Below are 15670 nucleotides of genomic sequence, written 5' to 3'. Positions count from 1 at the left end.
CAGCGGATCGAGGCAGAGGCTAGTAATGTCGTTCCAACTGCGGGTACATATACCAATTTTTCACAGCCTCCACCGACAGCACCGCAAATAACAATACCACCAGCGGAGTTGCAAGCATCGTCGTCATCAAACCCAATGTGGCTGGTAGAGAGTTCCGCCGTAAAATTACACCCACTACCTACCTTCGATGGCTATCCAGAGGATTGGCCTCTATTTTTAGCGAACTTCAGCGACAGCACAGCCCAGTTCTCCTAAAACAACCGGCAGAATTTAATGCGACTGCAGAAAGCACTTCAGGGTAATGCAAAGCGGTCAGTAACGTCAATGCTAATATACCCTGATGACGTTCCAAAAGTTATGAAGGAACTTGAATTCAACTTTGGACGCCAGGACTTGCTGATACGCTGCCAATTGCAGAAAGTGCAGCAGTTTCCTGCCATTAACGATAGCCACCTTGAGCAGATATTACAATTTTCGAATCGTGTCGCCAATATTTCAGCGTTTTTTAAGTCAGCCAAATGTGAGCACCATCTTATGAATCCCATGTTGCTGGAACAATTGGTTTCTAAGCTTCCTTCATCCAAACAATTTGAATGGAGTAAGTATGCCGCTAATGTTTCCAGTTTCCCCACTGTTGACGTATTTTCAAATTGGTTGAGCGATTTGGCAAAAGTAGTGGCGACTATGCCCGGGGTTAGTAACAGTTCTCTGCGTTCTAGCCAACAAACATTACCACAGCCGCGATATAATGCACAAACTAATAGTCAGTCCGGACCAAATGGAGGGTCGTCTCGCAGAGTTCTTCATAGCAACCACGAGCAACTGGCATGTCCTTCATGCAACGAAGCTCACGCTTTGCCAGAATGCCAAAGATTTCAGTCGCTCGACCTAGTCAACAAGTGGTCACTGGTTAAACAACATCGTCTTTGTTTTGGATGCCTGGTAAAAGGTCATAGCCTTTTAAATTGTCGTCGCCGCAAGCAACGTTCCATCAACGGTTGCAAACGTATGCATCATAAGATGTTGCACAAGGATATGGGATCATCATCTACGTCGTCGTCCGACCGGGAACGAATTTTGAATTGTTGAAAGGACCAGGTAACCAGTCTTTTTAAAGTTGTCCCAGTTACATTGTCAGGTCCTCGAGGAAAAATGTCCGTCTACGCGATGATCGATGAAGGGTCATCAGTGTCGCTTTTGGAAGAAGATGTCGCAACACAGTTAGGTCTACGAGGTCGTGTCATACCTCTCACTCTTCAATGGTACGGTGACAGCCAGACAACAGAAAGCTCCAGGAAAGTGTCTCTTGAAATAGGAGAAGTAAATAGTCGCCATACATACTCACTGAAAAACGTCCATACGATAAAGGGTCTCCATTTTCCAAAGCAATCATTTGAAAAAAGTAAGTTTAATCATTTAAAATCTTTGCCTATAGAGAACTATGAAGATGTCGAACCAGTCTTACTGTTGGGTTTGGACAATTGTCACTTGTGTTTGTCCAACAAAGTCGTCGAAGCCGGACATGATCAACCAGTAGCAGTGGAAACTAAGTTGGGTTGGGTGGTATACGGACCACACCAACAAGAAAGCGTTGACATGCCCAGGGTGCTTCATATACGTAAGTCGGAATCATATAAACAATTAAACAATTTAATGGAGGAGTATTTTTCAAATGAGAGCTTTGGAGTCCGGAGTACCAAAATCGTATTGGAATCGGATGAAAATCAGCGAGCCAGGAAAATCTTGTTAGAAACCACAAAAAACATCGGCCAGAGGTATGAAGTAGGATTGCTTTGGAGACAAGATTTTACCGAACTCCCGTCGAGTTATGCAATGGCGAAGCAGCGCTTATTGAGTACTGAGTGTAGAATGCAGAAGGATGCCGTTTATGCTGAAAATTATAACAAGAAAATCGCCAAATATATAGAAAAGGGGTATGCCAGAAAGCTGACACAAGATGAAGCCGATATTTAAAATCCCAAAACATGGTATCTCCCTCATTTTGGTGTTGTTAATCCGTCGAAACCGGGAAAACTGCGTATTGTCTTTGACGCAGCCGCCGTTACAAATTCTACATCGTTAAACTCCGCACTACTGAACGGCCCGGAACAAGCGCACCCGCTTATAGCGATCATCCATAAATTTCGCCAAGGTATTATGCAATAGCCGGAGATATACAAGAGATGTTCTCTCAGGTACGAATAATTGATAAAGATCAAGATTCTCAACGTTTTTTGTGGTGAGATGGTAAGTTAAACGAACCAATCTCTACCTATGTAATGTCGTCGATGATATTTGGAGCTATTTGTTCACCTTGCTGCGCCGAATATATAAAGAACGTCAACGCCGCTAAATTTGAGACCGCCATGACAGGTGGTAGCCATGCTGTCATAGCTAACACATACGTTGACGATCTGGTCATAAGCTTTGATAGCGCCGAAGAAGCTCTAAATATCACAAAAGAAGCCATTAAAATAAATGCCACCGGGGGTTTTAAATTACGCAATTTTATATGTAACAATAAAGAGGTTCAATACAAATTAAATGGGGAAAATTTAGATAGTAACTCGGAACTCGTCAAAATGGATCGCAATACAAAAACTGAAAAGGTGCTTGGTATGTATTGGAATACCACTAATGATGCTCTTGAATTTCAATTTCAGTTTCACAAAATCGCCCGGGATGTTCTGAATGGCACGCGAACGCCAACAAAGCGAGAACTGTTAGGCATATCTATGTCAATTTATGGCCCATTCGGACTTCTGGCAAACATCACCATATTTTTGAAGCTGTTAGTTCAGTCATTATGGCGACTAGAAATTGAGTGGGATGAGGTAGTACCTCAAGACTTGGCACATCAATGGAAGACATGGTGGGAAAATTTTCAGTCGGTGAAGAATTTCACGGTGCCGCGCTGTTATTCTGCATTATTGTCTGTTGCTGATGATATTCAATTACATATTTTTGTGGATGCAAGTTCCTCGGCATACGCCGCCGTCGGATATCTCGGAATAAAACGAGGGAACGAGGTCGATGTTACGCTGGTTTCGGCCAAAGCAAGATGCACACCACTCAAGGGTATGACAATACCACGATTAGAGCTACAAGCCGCAGTTTTGGGGTGTCGCCTAAAAGAATCACTGGTCCACTGTCATGACTTTCGCATCAATAGTACAAGATTTTGGAGCGATTCAAAAACTGTCATATCGTGGATTCGTTCAGCTAGCAGGACGTACAAACAGTTTGTCGCATTTCGCATAGCTGAGATTTACGACAACATCGGATCAATGGCGATGGGTTCCTACAGCGCTTAACGTAGCAGACGAAGCAACGAGAACGTCTACAACATTTCATTACGGTACACGGTCAAGATGGCTGAATGGTCCATCCTTTCTCCATGAAGAAGAAGCACGCTGGCCGCGGGAAACATGCGAATTGATGTCTGAACAATGTGCTGTGGAGGAAGCACCTAAAAGAGTCATACTTACAAACCAAGGGGAATATCCAATCAAATTTTGTAATTTTTCTTTATATTTAAAGCTCACCAGAGTTCTGGCCTGGGTACTAAGGTTCGCTAAAAACACTAGATGTGATATTCGTCACAAGGGGGAATTAAACGCCATGGAAATTGCCGAGGCGGAAAAAACTATTTTACGTCAAGTTCAAACCGAATCATTCGCCGAAGAAATACATTCCATTAAAACGAAGAAGTAAATATCGAAGTCATCAGCCATATATCAGCTAACGCCGTTTTTAGACGATGATGGTTTGTTGAAGGTCAACGGTAGAATTGATGCCGCCTATTGTTTACCTCTTTCCACGCGTCGTCCTGTAATTCTGCCACAAAATCACCACGTCACGCGTCTAATCGTCCAGCAATACCATAGTAAGCTGCATCACCAAAATGATCGTCTGGCAATAAATGAAATAAGCCTAAAATTTTGGGTTCCACGCCTAAGTGCCGTGTTGAAATCCTTCAAGAGGGAGTGTCCAGTGTGCATTTACAACAATGCGAAGCCAGCTACACCACTCATGGGTCAGTTGCCAACAGATCGCCTTACACCATACGTTCGCCCGTTTTCTTACGCCGGTGTCGACTATTGTGGGCCATTTTTTGTTGCAATTGGTCGAAGAAGGGAGAAGCGATGGGTTGCCCTATTCACGTGCCTGACAACACGAGCCATACACTTAGAAATAGCGGAAGATCTATCGACTGACGCATTTATTATTACCTTTAGAAATTTTGTCAACCGCCGAGGAGTGCCAGTAAAGATTAGAAGCGACAACGGTACTAACTTCGTGGGAGCCCAAAAAGAACTTAATGAAGAAAACCGTTTATTTGACTTTAATCTTATTGAACAGGAAATGTCTCGCCAAAATATTCAATGGGTATTCAATTGTCCATCTAACCCATCAGCAGGAGGTTGCTGGGAGCGCCTCGTACAATGCATCAAAAGGTTATTACAACGAGTCTTAAAGGAAGAAACTCCGCGACTGGAAACGTTCAGAAGCGTACTGATAGAAGCCGAAAACATCGTAAACAGCCGCCCGCTAACTGAACTGCCTGTAACGCCACAAGACGAGGAGCCCTTGACACCCAACCACTTTCTGCTAGGATGCCTCAACTCAACGCAAACTCCTAGTATAAACGACGAGCATGTATGCCTTCGGAAACAATGGCGAATATCGCAAAATATAAAAGATCGACTGTGGAAGAGATGGACCACCGAATACTTGCCTCAACTTTTACGACGCTCTAAATGGAGAGATCAGGCAACACCTTTAAAACCGGGGCAATTAGTGATTGTGTGTGATCACACTGTACCACGAAGCAAGTGGATGCGAGGTCGGGTGACGGAGGTATTCACTGCGAAAGACGGCCAAGTACGGAGTGCTGTGGTTCGAACCGCATCCGGATTAATACGTCGACCAGCCAGTAAGCTAGCCGCTTTGATGGTTGGTGAATCCTCATGCGGATCCACTGGGGGGTGGGATGTCATTTCATAATAAATTTAGCAAACAACGCAAATTAAAATATATTGCTGGGCTACTGAGCTGATCTAATTGTCTGCTGGGTTTGCTCAGTTATTTAACTTTTTAATACAAGTTACGGTGCACTTTCCAACATAGAAAACCATACAATAACAAATACATGCTAATGTTGTTTATTGCTTTGAACCATACTGCAATTTTAATGCATAGCGGCATAATCGTATGATTTTGCTGTTCTTTCATTGTGCACACATTTGTATTTATACAGGTACCAAATTGAACAGCAGCACAGTTATCGAAAAGAAGACCAGCAAGGGCAGCAATTTTTTTTAAACGCGTCATGTCAAGTTAATATTGCCTTTTAAATCTGTTGTATTTTATTTAAAGTTTTACGTGTTAATTAAATGTAATCTAAATACATAAAAAACTTTCGCCTTTTATTTAAAGTCGTCGACAGCCCTGTTCGGTTTTTGTGAACGATTTCGCACATTAAGCGATCGGCTTCTGTTTTTGTATTAGTACTCCGCCACATGCATAACTACTGGCATCTACTGACAGCAAAATTGGCGCTTTATTGTCATAATACCCTAGTACTGGTGGATTCTTCAACAGATTTTTCAATTTATTGAATGCTTCATTGTGTTGCGTATCCCACACCCACTCAACATCTTTTCGCAATAATTGTCTTAGTGGTTGGGTGATATCTGCCAAATTTTTTATAAATTTCGACACGTATGTTACCATACGCAAGAATTTTTGCAACTCTTTCACAATTTCCGGTTGCTTAATTTTCGTTACAATTTCTATTTTTTCGGGATCAGGTTTTACCCCTTCAGCGGAGACTATATGTCCCAGAAACTTTACTTCTTGTGTATTAAAAGCACATTTTTCTTTATTAAGCTTAAGGCCTGCTTTTCTGAATTTGTCAAGTACCTCTTGAGTGATCCTCTCTAGTTCTAGTTTGCTGGTGGCATGCAAGAGAACATCATCCATAGACACCTCCGCGTTCTTTACGTCCGCTATCAATGAACTCATTACTTGTTGGAAAACTTCCGGAGCCGATGCTAAGCCAAATGGCAATCTTAAGCAAGAGTATCTTCCGAATGGGGTACTGAATGTCAGATATTCTGAAGTACGGGGTGTTACTTGCAGTTGCCAAAAGCCTTTTTTACAATCGAGTAACGTGAACCACTTAGAGCCGTGGATGCGGGCTGTAATTTCTTCTAACGTAGTAAGTGGATAATAACGTCTTTTGAGATTTTTATTTATCTCCGATGGATCTAAACAGAGTCTAATTTTATTTTTTTTTTTTACTGCGACCATGGGTGACACAGCGGGCGTCGGCTTGGTTATGGGTTTAATTATTTTTTGCGCTAACATACTATCAAGCTCATTTTTAACCTGCTGTCTAATAGTATGCCGGATTTTTCGCGCAGGGCATATGCTTAGTTTCGGATTTTCTATTAAGTCTATGTCGTATTTGTATTGCTTAAGGCAACCAATTCCTTCAAACAAGTTTTCATCAACAGTTAAAGTTTCAATACGCTTCACTAATTTCAATTTCTCACATGTTGACTTACCAAGCACTGCTGTAACATCCGCTTTGACAACTAAGTATTTTATGGGTACCTCTTGTTTTTTAATAAGCGTGTCTATGACCACTTCACCCAGTATGGGGATTTTATGGTTTGAAAACGATGTTAATTGCTTTGTTGGCGATGGACTGATGTGAACGTCTATTTTCTTTATTATTTCGTAGTTTAAAACGTTGCACTGGCTACCTGTGTCAAGCTTAAACTTTACCATTACGTTTTTAACCAGCGTAGCTTTTTCATTCCAGTCTTCGACGTCCACACTGTCTAAATCCGCACCTACCGTAGACACTAAAAAACTGTAATCGTTGCTTTCTCGGTCTTGGACCAGTTCGTTGACCATTTTGCTTTTGCAACATTTGGTAAGGCGGCCTTTTTTTTGTTACGGCGACCGTGCGTGGTATCACACCTATTGCAGTGAAAGGGTTCATCTTTTTTGTTAGTTTGTTTGATGTCTCTTTTAGTTTGCTTTTTGTTCCACTTAACTGCGTCAACTGTGGCCGCTTGCTTCATTGTTGTTACCTGCATCTTTACTTGCTCTGCAGAGAGACATATATCTATTGCTTTTTCCAGGGTTAATTTGCTTTCCGCTAGTAGTTTTTTCTTGTTGTATCATTTGTTATACCCACTACTATTCTGTCACGGCCACCGTGGTGTGATGGTAACGTGCTCCGCCTATCACACCGTGTGCCCTGGGTTCAACTCCCGGGCAAAGCAACATCAAAATTTTAGAAATAAGATTTTTCAATTAGAAGAAGAAAATTTTTCTAAGCGGGGTCGCCCCTCGGCAGTGTCTGGCAAGCGCTCCGATTGTATTTCTGCCATGAAAAGCGCTCAGTGAAAGCTCATCTGCCTTGCAGATGCCGTTCGGAGTCGGCATAAAACATGTAGGTCCCGTCCGGCCAATTTGTAGGGAAAAATCAAGAGGAGCACGACGCAAATTGGAAGAGAAGCTCGGCCTTAGATCTCTTCGGAGGTTATCGCGCCTAACATTTATTTTTTTTTTTATTTATTCTGTCGCGAATTAAAGTCTCTTCTAACGTCCCGTAGCCACAATTTTTAATTAAGCTTCTTAGATCTGTAACGAATTCATCAAATGTTTGACACTCCTTTTGTACGATGGTGTTGAATACATATCTTTCGTATGTTTCGTTGATTTGGGGTGTAAAATATTCTGTCAATCGGCTTTTGATTGTACTGACGCTTTTTTTTATCACTTTCTGTTAAAGTAAAGGTATTGTAAATTATTGCTGCGTCATTTCCTACCGACGACATGAATACTGCGCTTGCACTTCTGGTTTCTTAGTATCCAGTTATGTCGCGATCGCGTACCACTCGAATTGTTGAAGCCACAATTTCCACTCGTTTGCCACATTTTGGTAATTGTTGATGACAAAACTTTTTGGTGGTCTGATATTGTGGTCCGGTTTTACGCTGTTAAAAAATTGTATTTTCCACCTTCGGATTATGGTAATTATAAAAAATTACGGTAAAAGTCTAGTTGAGGGGTCGACTGCTAAAATTGTATCCTTGTCCGGAGATATTTGCAGTTGAAGTTCACGTGGTTGTTGTGTTGTACCCACAAAAAAATTGTGCATCACCGTGGCTACCGCCACACACCCGGACTTGGTATGGCGTAGCTCAGGGTTATATTTTATAATCGCGCCCCAAGGCCGCCAACGCATAAAGGTGTTTTGCGCAAAAATACTATGGATTTCACCCCCGGTTTCGGAGGGACCCGCGGGTCTTTTTTCGGTTTTTCGTTAATATCTTTTGAACGAGTTAAAATTTTTATTTTCCGCCTTCGGATTATTAATACTGAAGTCAAGACGCGTCGTTTGACAATTCTCTCGATATTTTGGATAGCGTTATAAAAAATAACCCTGGGCTACGCCTAGCCAAGTCCGGGTGTCCCACCTCTGTCGACGCGTATTAGCTGTGTCATGCTGTCGCGTAGAATTACCTAAGATTTTTCTTTTCCGCCTTCGAATTATTGTTCTCGAGATTAATAAGCGTCTTTTGACACCTCTCTCGATATTTTTTGACGCGTATTAGCAGTCTTATTCTGTCGCAAATTACCATTTTTTCTGCATCTGGTGGTATTCACATGTGCAGATTATTTCCTTTTCTGGGTAAAAGTCTAGTTGAGGGGTCGCCTGCTAATACGCTACAAAACTATATCCGGTAATAGTCTAGTTGAGGGGTCGACTGCTAATACGCGTCAAAAAATTTCGAGAGATGAGTCAAAAGACGCGTATTAATCTCGAGAACAATAATGCGAAGGCGGAAAAGTAAAATTTTATTTATGTCCGGAGATAATTGCAGTTGAAGTTGGCGATTTTCATGTGGTTGTTGTTGTTAGTACCCCCAAAAAAAATCCTGCATCACCGTGGCGGTGGCCAGTTTTTCGTTAATATCTTTTGAACGAGTTAATATTTTTATTTTCCGCCTTAGGATTATTAATACTGACGTCAAGACGGTAGCGTATTAGCAGTCGACCCCTCAACTAGACTATTACTCTATATCCGCACAAAACACTTATGTTCACAATTTTTTTTGTGGTTACTCCAACATTACAACAACCACATGAAAATCGCCAACTTCAACTTCAAATATCTCCGGATAGATAAAATTTCTTTTCCGAATTCGGATTATTGTTCTCCAGATTAATACGCGACTTTTGACACCTCTCTCAATATTTTTTGACGCGTATCAGCAGTTTCATGCTGTCGTAAAGAATTACCATTTTTTCTGTATCTGGTGGTCACATGTATAGATTATTGCTTTTTCAGTTTATGTACATACCTATGGTTAGTGATGCTGCACGGTATTAAGAATGCGTTAATTATTTCTATCATATTTCTTTAATATTATAATTTATTAACTAATTAATTAAGTTGAGATTTTTTAAGACTGCAGAAATTTTAACTGAGTGATTCGCAATTAGTGATGGAACGATATTTCACTATCGGTGATTGCATCGACGCGATTGAAAAATCGGTAAAGCCTTCAACACAGACGTGACCATTTCACCATTACTACTTTTCCCGCTCTCCACTAACCCATCGACGTTTCATGCTCTCATCGAAATTACAGTGTCATATTTAATGACAGTCAAAGATGACTTGATAGAAAACACTTTCATTTTTCTCGCTCTCACGGGGATTCATCTCAAATTTGTGCTGGCAACAATCACACATAAACCCCTCGCGCCATGTGAAGCGGGCGCCCGAACAAAAAGTGCGCCAGCTAAAACGAAGAACGGGCCAAAACATAACATGTGAACATAAGTGTTTTGCGCGGATATAGTTTTGGTCTCCTAACCGGTGTTGAACCCACCCAGGGTAATTTTTGGTAATTCCACACGACGGCATGACACTGCTAATACGCGTCCAAAAATATCGAGAGAGATGTCAAACGACGCGCCTTGACATCAGTATAAATAATCCGAAACCGGAAAATAAAAATTTTAACTCATTCAAAAGATATTAACGAAAAACCGAAAAAAGACCCGCGGTTCCCTCCGAAACCGGGGGTGAAATCCATAGTATTTTTGCGCAAAACACCTTTCTGCGTTGACGGCCTTCGGCCGCGCTTATAAAAAATAACCCTGGGCTACGCCACGCCAAGTCCGGGTGTGTGGTATAACCGTGGCTACCTACCGTGTCATGCTGTCGTATATAATTACCAAATTTTATCTATCCGGAGATATTTGAAGTTGGTGATTTTCATGTGGTTGTTGTAAAGTTCGCGTAAGCACAAAAAAAATTGCTGTTGGGTACAAACACAACAACAACCACATGAAAATCGCCAACTACAACTGCAAATATCTCCGGATATAGCTACAATTTTTCTTTTCCGCTATCGGATTATTGTTCTCGAGATTAATACGCGTCGTTTGACACCTCGGTAATAGTCTAGTTGAGGGGTCGACTGCTAATACGCTACCAAAAATATCGAGTGTCATGCTGTCGCATAGAATTACCTAAGATTTTTCTTTTCCGCCATCGAATTATTGTTCTCGAGATTAATAAGCGTCTTTTGACACCTCTCTCGATTTTTTTGACGCGTATTAGCAGTCTTATTCTGTCGCAAATTACCATTTTTTCTGCATCTGGTGGTATTCACATGTGCAGATTATTTCCTTTTCTGGGTAAAAGTCTAGTTGAGGGGTCGACTGCTAATACGCTACAAAACTATATCCGGTAATAGTCTAGTTGAGGGGTCGACTGCTAATACGCGTCAAAAAATTTCGAGAGAGGTGTCAAAAGACGCGTATTAATCTCGAGAACAATAATGCGAAGGCGGAAAAGAAAATTTTATTTATGTCCGGAGATAATTGCAGTTGAAGTTGCGATTTTCATGTGGTTGTTGTTGTGTTAGTACCCCCAAAAAAATCCTGCATCACCGTGGCGGTGGCCAGTTTTTCGTTAATATCTTTTGAACGAGTTAATATTTGTATTTTCCGCCTTCGGATTATTAATACTGACGTCAAGACGGTAGCGTTTAGCAGTCGACCCCTCAACTAGACTATTACTCTATATCCGCACAAAACACTTATGTTCACAATTTTTTTTGTGGTTACTCCAACATTACACCAACCACATGAAAATCGCCAACTACAACTTCAAATATATCCGGATAGATAAAATTTCTTTTCCGACTTCGGATTATTGTTCTCCAGATTAATACACGTCTTTTCACTCCTCTCTCGATATTTTTTGACGCGTATCAGCAGTTTCATGCTGTCGTAAAGAATTACCATTTTTTCTGTATCTGGTGGTCACATGTATAGATTATTGCTTTTTCAATTTATGTACATACCTACGGTTAGTGATGCTGCACGGTATTAACACTGCGTTAATTATTTCTATCATATTTCTTTAATATTATAATTTATTAACTAATTAATCAAGTTGAGATTTTTTAAGACTGCAGAAATTTTAACCGAGTGATTCGCAATTAGTGATGGAACGATATTTCACTATCGGTGATTGCATCGACGCGATTGAAAAATCGGTAAAGCCTTCAACACAGACGTGACCATTTCACCATTACTACTTTTCCCGCTCTTCCTAACCCATCGACGTTTCATGCTGTTATCGAAATTACAGTGTCATATTTAATGACAGTCAAAGATGACTTGATAGAAAACACTTTCATTTTTTTCGCTCTCACGGGGATTCATCTCAAATTTGTGCTGGCAACAATCACACATAAACCCCTCGCGCCATGTGAAGCGGGCGCCCGAACAAAAAGTGCGCCAGCTAAAACGAATTTGTGCGGATTTAGGGTAATAGTCTAGTTGAGGGTCGACTGCTAATACGCAACCAAAAATAGCGAGAGAGGTGTCTTGACATCAGTATTAATAAACCGAAGGCGAAAAATTTTAACTCGTTCAAAATTATTAACGTGGCGGTAGCTACGGTTATACCACACACCCGGACTTGGCATGGCGTAGCCCAGGGTTATTTTTCATAAGCGCGGCCGAAGGCCGCCAACGCAGAAAGGTGTTCTGCGCAAAAATGCTATGGATCTCACCCCCCGTTTCGGACGTACCCGCGAGTCTTTTTGCGGTTTTTCGTTAATAACTTTTGAACGAGTTAAAAATTTTCGCCTTCGGATTATTAATACTGATGTCAAGACGCGTCGTTTGACACCTCTTTCGATATTTTTGGTAGCGTATTAGCAGTCGACCTCTCAACTAGACTATTACCGGCCGCGCTTATAAAAAATAACCCTGGGCTACACCACGGTGATGCACTATTTTTTTTGTGGGTGCGAACAACAACAACCACATGAAAATCGCCAACTTCAACTGCAACTATCTCCGGACAGAGATAAAATTTTTCTTTTCCGCGTTCGGATTATTGTTCTCGAGATTAATAGCCGTCTTTTGACACCTCTCTCGATATTTTTGGTAGCGTATTAGCAGTCGACCATCAACCAGACTTTTACCGGATATAGTTTTGATCTCCAAACCGGTGTTGGACCCACCCAGGTAATTTTTTATAATAACCATAATCCGTATTAGCAGTCGACCCCTCAACTAGACTATTACCGAAGTTGGTAATTTTCATGTGGTTTGTTGTGGTTGTAGCCACAAAAAAAATTTACCCCTCAACTAGACTGTGGGTGGGATCTATAGTACTTTTGCGCAGAACACCTTTCAGCGATGGCGGCCTTCGGCCGAGCTTATAAAAAATAACCCTGGGCTACGCCATGCCAAGTCCGGGTGTGTGGTATAACCGTGGCTACCGCCACGTTAATATCTTTTGAACAAGTTAAAATGTTTAGCCTTCGGATTATTAATACTGATGGCAAGACGCGTCGTTTGACACCTCTCTCGATATTTTTGGTAGCGTATTAGCAGTCGACCATCAACTAGACTATTACCCTATATCCCCACAAAACACTTAAGGTCTGCATTTGAAAAAATTGTCACCTTTATTTAATCAAATAACTCTTTTCCAAATTGATGTATTTAAATTACTTTTTTGCGGCATGCTTTGCTATAAATGTCAAAAATATTTTTTACACAAATATTTTCTCTAAACACTTTTATTCGATTAAAAAGGGCAGCGAATTGGAAGTACGCAAAAAAATTGTTCAAGTTTATCAAGACCTTCCTCAGTGGACTTTCAAAAAAATTGAGAGGGATGTAGAAGTGGGTCCAAAAACTGCGTCAAGAGTTTTAAAAAGCTTCAAGGAGGAGTTGGCTGTCACTCGAAAACCTGGTTCTGGCAGGAAAAAAGGAATCAGTGACCAAAATAATAAGAATAAAATTATAACCAGTTTACGGAGAAACCCCAGTATTTCTGGCAGAAAATTGGCGCAGAAACTAAAATGGTCCGAGTTTTTGGTTCGCAAAGCTAAAAAGGAGGCTGGCCTTAAGACATATAAAGTTCAAAAACTTCCAGACAGAAATTCTCTGAAGAACATTGAAGCAAAACAACGTGCCAAAATATTAAAAACAAATTTTTTTCAAAAGTTCAGTTGCTGTGTTATGGACGACTTATGTTCACAATTTTTTTTTTTGTGCCTACGCCAACATTACAACAACCACATGAAAATCACCAACTTCAACTTCAAATATCTCTGGATAGATTAATTTTGGTAATTCTATACGACAGCATGACACTGCTAATACACGTCCAAAAATATCGAAAGAGGTGTCAAAAGACGCGTATTAATCTCGACAACAATAATCCGAAACCGAAACCAACCGTTGTTGTAATTTGTCCCACAAAAAAAATTGTGAACGAAGAAGGACATCACCGTAGCGGTAGCGTAGGGTTATTTTTATATACGCGGCCGAATGACTTCAACGCAGAAAGGTGTTTTGCGCAAAAATACTATGGATTTTACCCCTTGTTTTCGGAGGGACCCGAAGGTAATTTTTCGGTTTTTCATTAATATCTTTTGAATGAGTTAAAATTTTTCTTTTCCGCTACCGGATTATTGTTCTCGAGATTAATAGGCGTCTTTTGACACCTCTCTCTCTCGATATTTTTGGTAGCGCATTAGCAGTCGACCCCTCAACTAGACTTTTACCGCGCCGCCGAAGACTGCCAACGCAGAAAGGTGGTCTGCGCAAAAATGCCCCGGTTTCGGAGGTACCTGCGGGTCTTTTTTCGGTTTTTCGTTAATATCTTTTCAACGAGTTAAAATTTTTCGCCTCCGGATTATTAATACTGATGTCAAGATGCGTCGTTTGACACCTCTCTCGATATTTTTGGTAGCGCATTAGCAGTCGACCCCTCAACTAAACTTTTACCGCGCGGCCGAAGGCCGCCAACGCAGAAAGGTATCCTGTGCAAAAATGCTATGGATCTCACCCCCGATTTCGGAGGTACCTGCGGGTGTTTTTTCGTTTTTTCGTTAATATCTTTTGAACGGATTAAAATTTTTCGCCTTCGGATTATTAATACTGATGTCAAAACGCGTCGTTTGACACCTTTCTCGATATTTTTGGTAGCGTATTAACAGTCGACCCTCAACTAGACTATTACCCTAAATCAGCACAAAACACTTATGTTCACAATTTTTTTTTGTGCTTCCGGCAACTTTACAAAAAGCACATGAAAATCACCCACTTCAACTTCAAATATCTCCAGATAGATAAAATTTGGTAATTCTATACGACAGCATGACACTCCTAATACGCGTCCAAAAATATCGAAAGAGGTGTCAAAAGGCGCGTATTAATCTCGACAACAATAATCCCAAACCGAAACTAACCGTTGTTGTAATATCTCCCACAAAAAAAAATTGTGAACGCAGAAGGACATCACCGTGGCAGTAGCCACGGTTATACCACACACCCGGACTTGGCATGGCGCAGCCCAGGGTAATTTTTATGCCCAAAAATACTATGGATCCCACCCCCGGTTTCGGAGGTACCCGCGGGTCTTTTTTCGTTTTTCGTTAATATCTTTTGAACGAGTTAATTGTATTTTCCGCCTTCGGATTATTAATACTGACGTCAAGACGGTAGCGTTTAGCAGTCGACCCCTCAACTAGACTATTACTCTATATCCGCACAAAACACTTATGCTCACAATTTTTTTTGTGGTTACTCCAACATTACACCAACCACATGAAAATCGCCAACTACAACTTCAAATATATCCGGATAGATAAAATTTCTTTTCCGACTTCGGATTATTGTTCTCCAGATTAATACACGTCTTTTGACTCCTCTCTCGATATTTTTTGACGCGTATCAGCAGTTTTATGCTGTCGTAAAGAATTACCATTTTTTCTGTATCTGGTGGTCACATGTATAGATTATTGCTTTTTCAATTTATGTACATACCTACGGTTAGTGATGCTGCACGGTATTAACACTGCGTTAATTATTTCTATCATATTTCTTTAATATTATAATTTGTTAACTAATTAATCAAGTTGAGATTTTTTAAGACTGCAGAAATTTTAACCGAGTGATTCGCAATTAGTGATGGAACGATATTTCACTATCGGTGATTGCATCGACGCGATTAAAAAATCGGTAAAGCCTTCAACACAGACGTGACCATTTCACCATTACTACTTTTCCCGCTCTTCCTAACCCATCGACGTTT

At 40.8% G+C, this 15670-nt stretch overlaps 1 long non-coding RNA gene across 6 annotated transcripts in view; it reads right to left on the bottom strand.

Moving 5' to 3' along the window:
- The window catches only part of LOC137234294 (uncharacterized), a 385635-nt gene extending 374072 nt beyond the window's left edge, over positions 1–11563 (bottom strand). For all 6 annotated transcript variants that reach the window (XR_010947770.1, XR_010947769.1, XR_010947771.1 and 3 more), the window contains exon 1: positions 11409–11563. This is a non-coding gene — a long non-coding RNA (uncharacterized lncRNA). The remainder of the gene's footprint in view (positions 1–11408) is intronic.
- Between the last annotated feature and the right edge of the window lie 4107 nt (positions 11564–15670).

Source organism: Eurosta solidaginis, chromosome X (genome assembly GCF_040869045.1).
Source record: "Eurosta solidaginis isolate ZX-2024a chromosome X, ASM4086904v1, whole genome shotgun sequence".
Classification (NCBI taxonomy): domain Eukaryota; kingdom Metazoa; phylum Arthropoda; class Insecta; order Diptera; family Tephritidae; genus Eurosta; species Eurosta solidaginis.
Note: the sequence above shows the minus strand (reverse complement) of the source record. Positions and strands in the feature narration are given on the sequence as shown.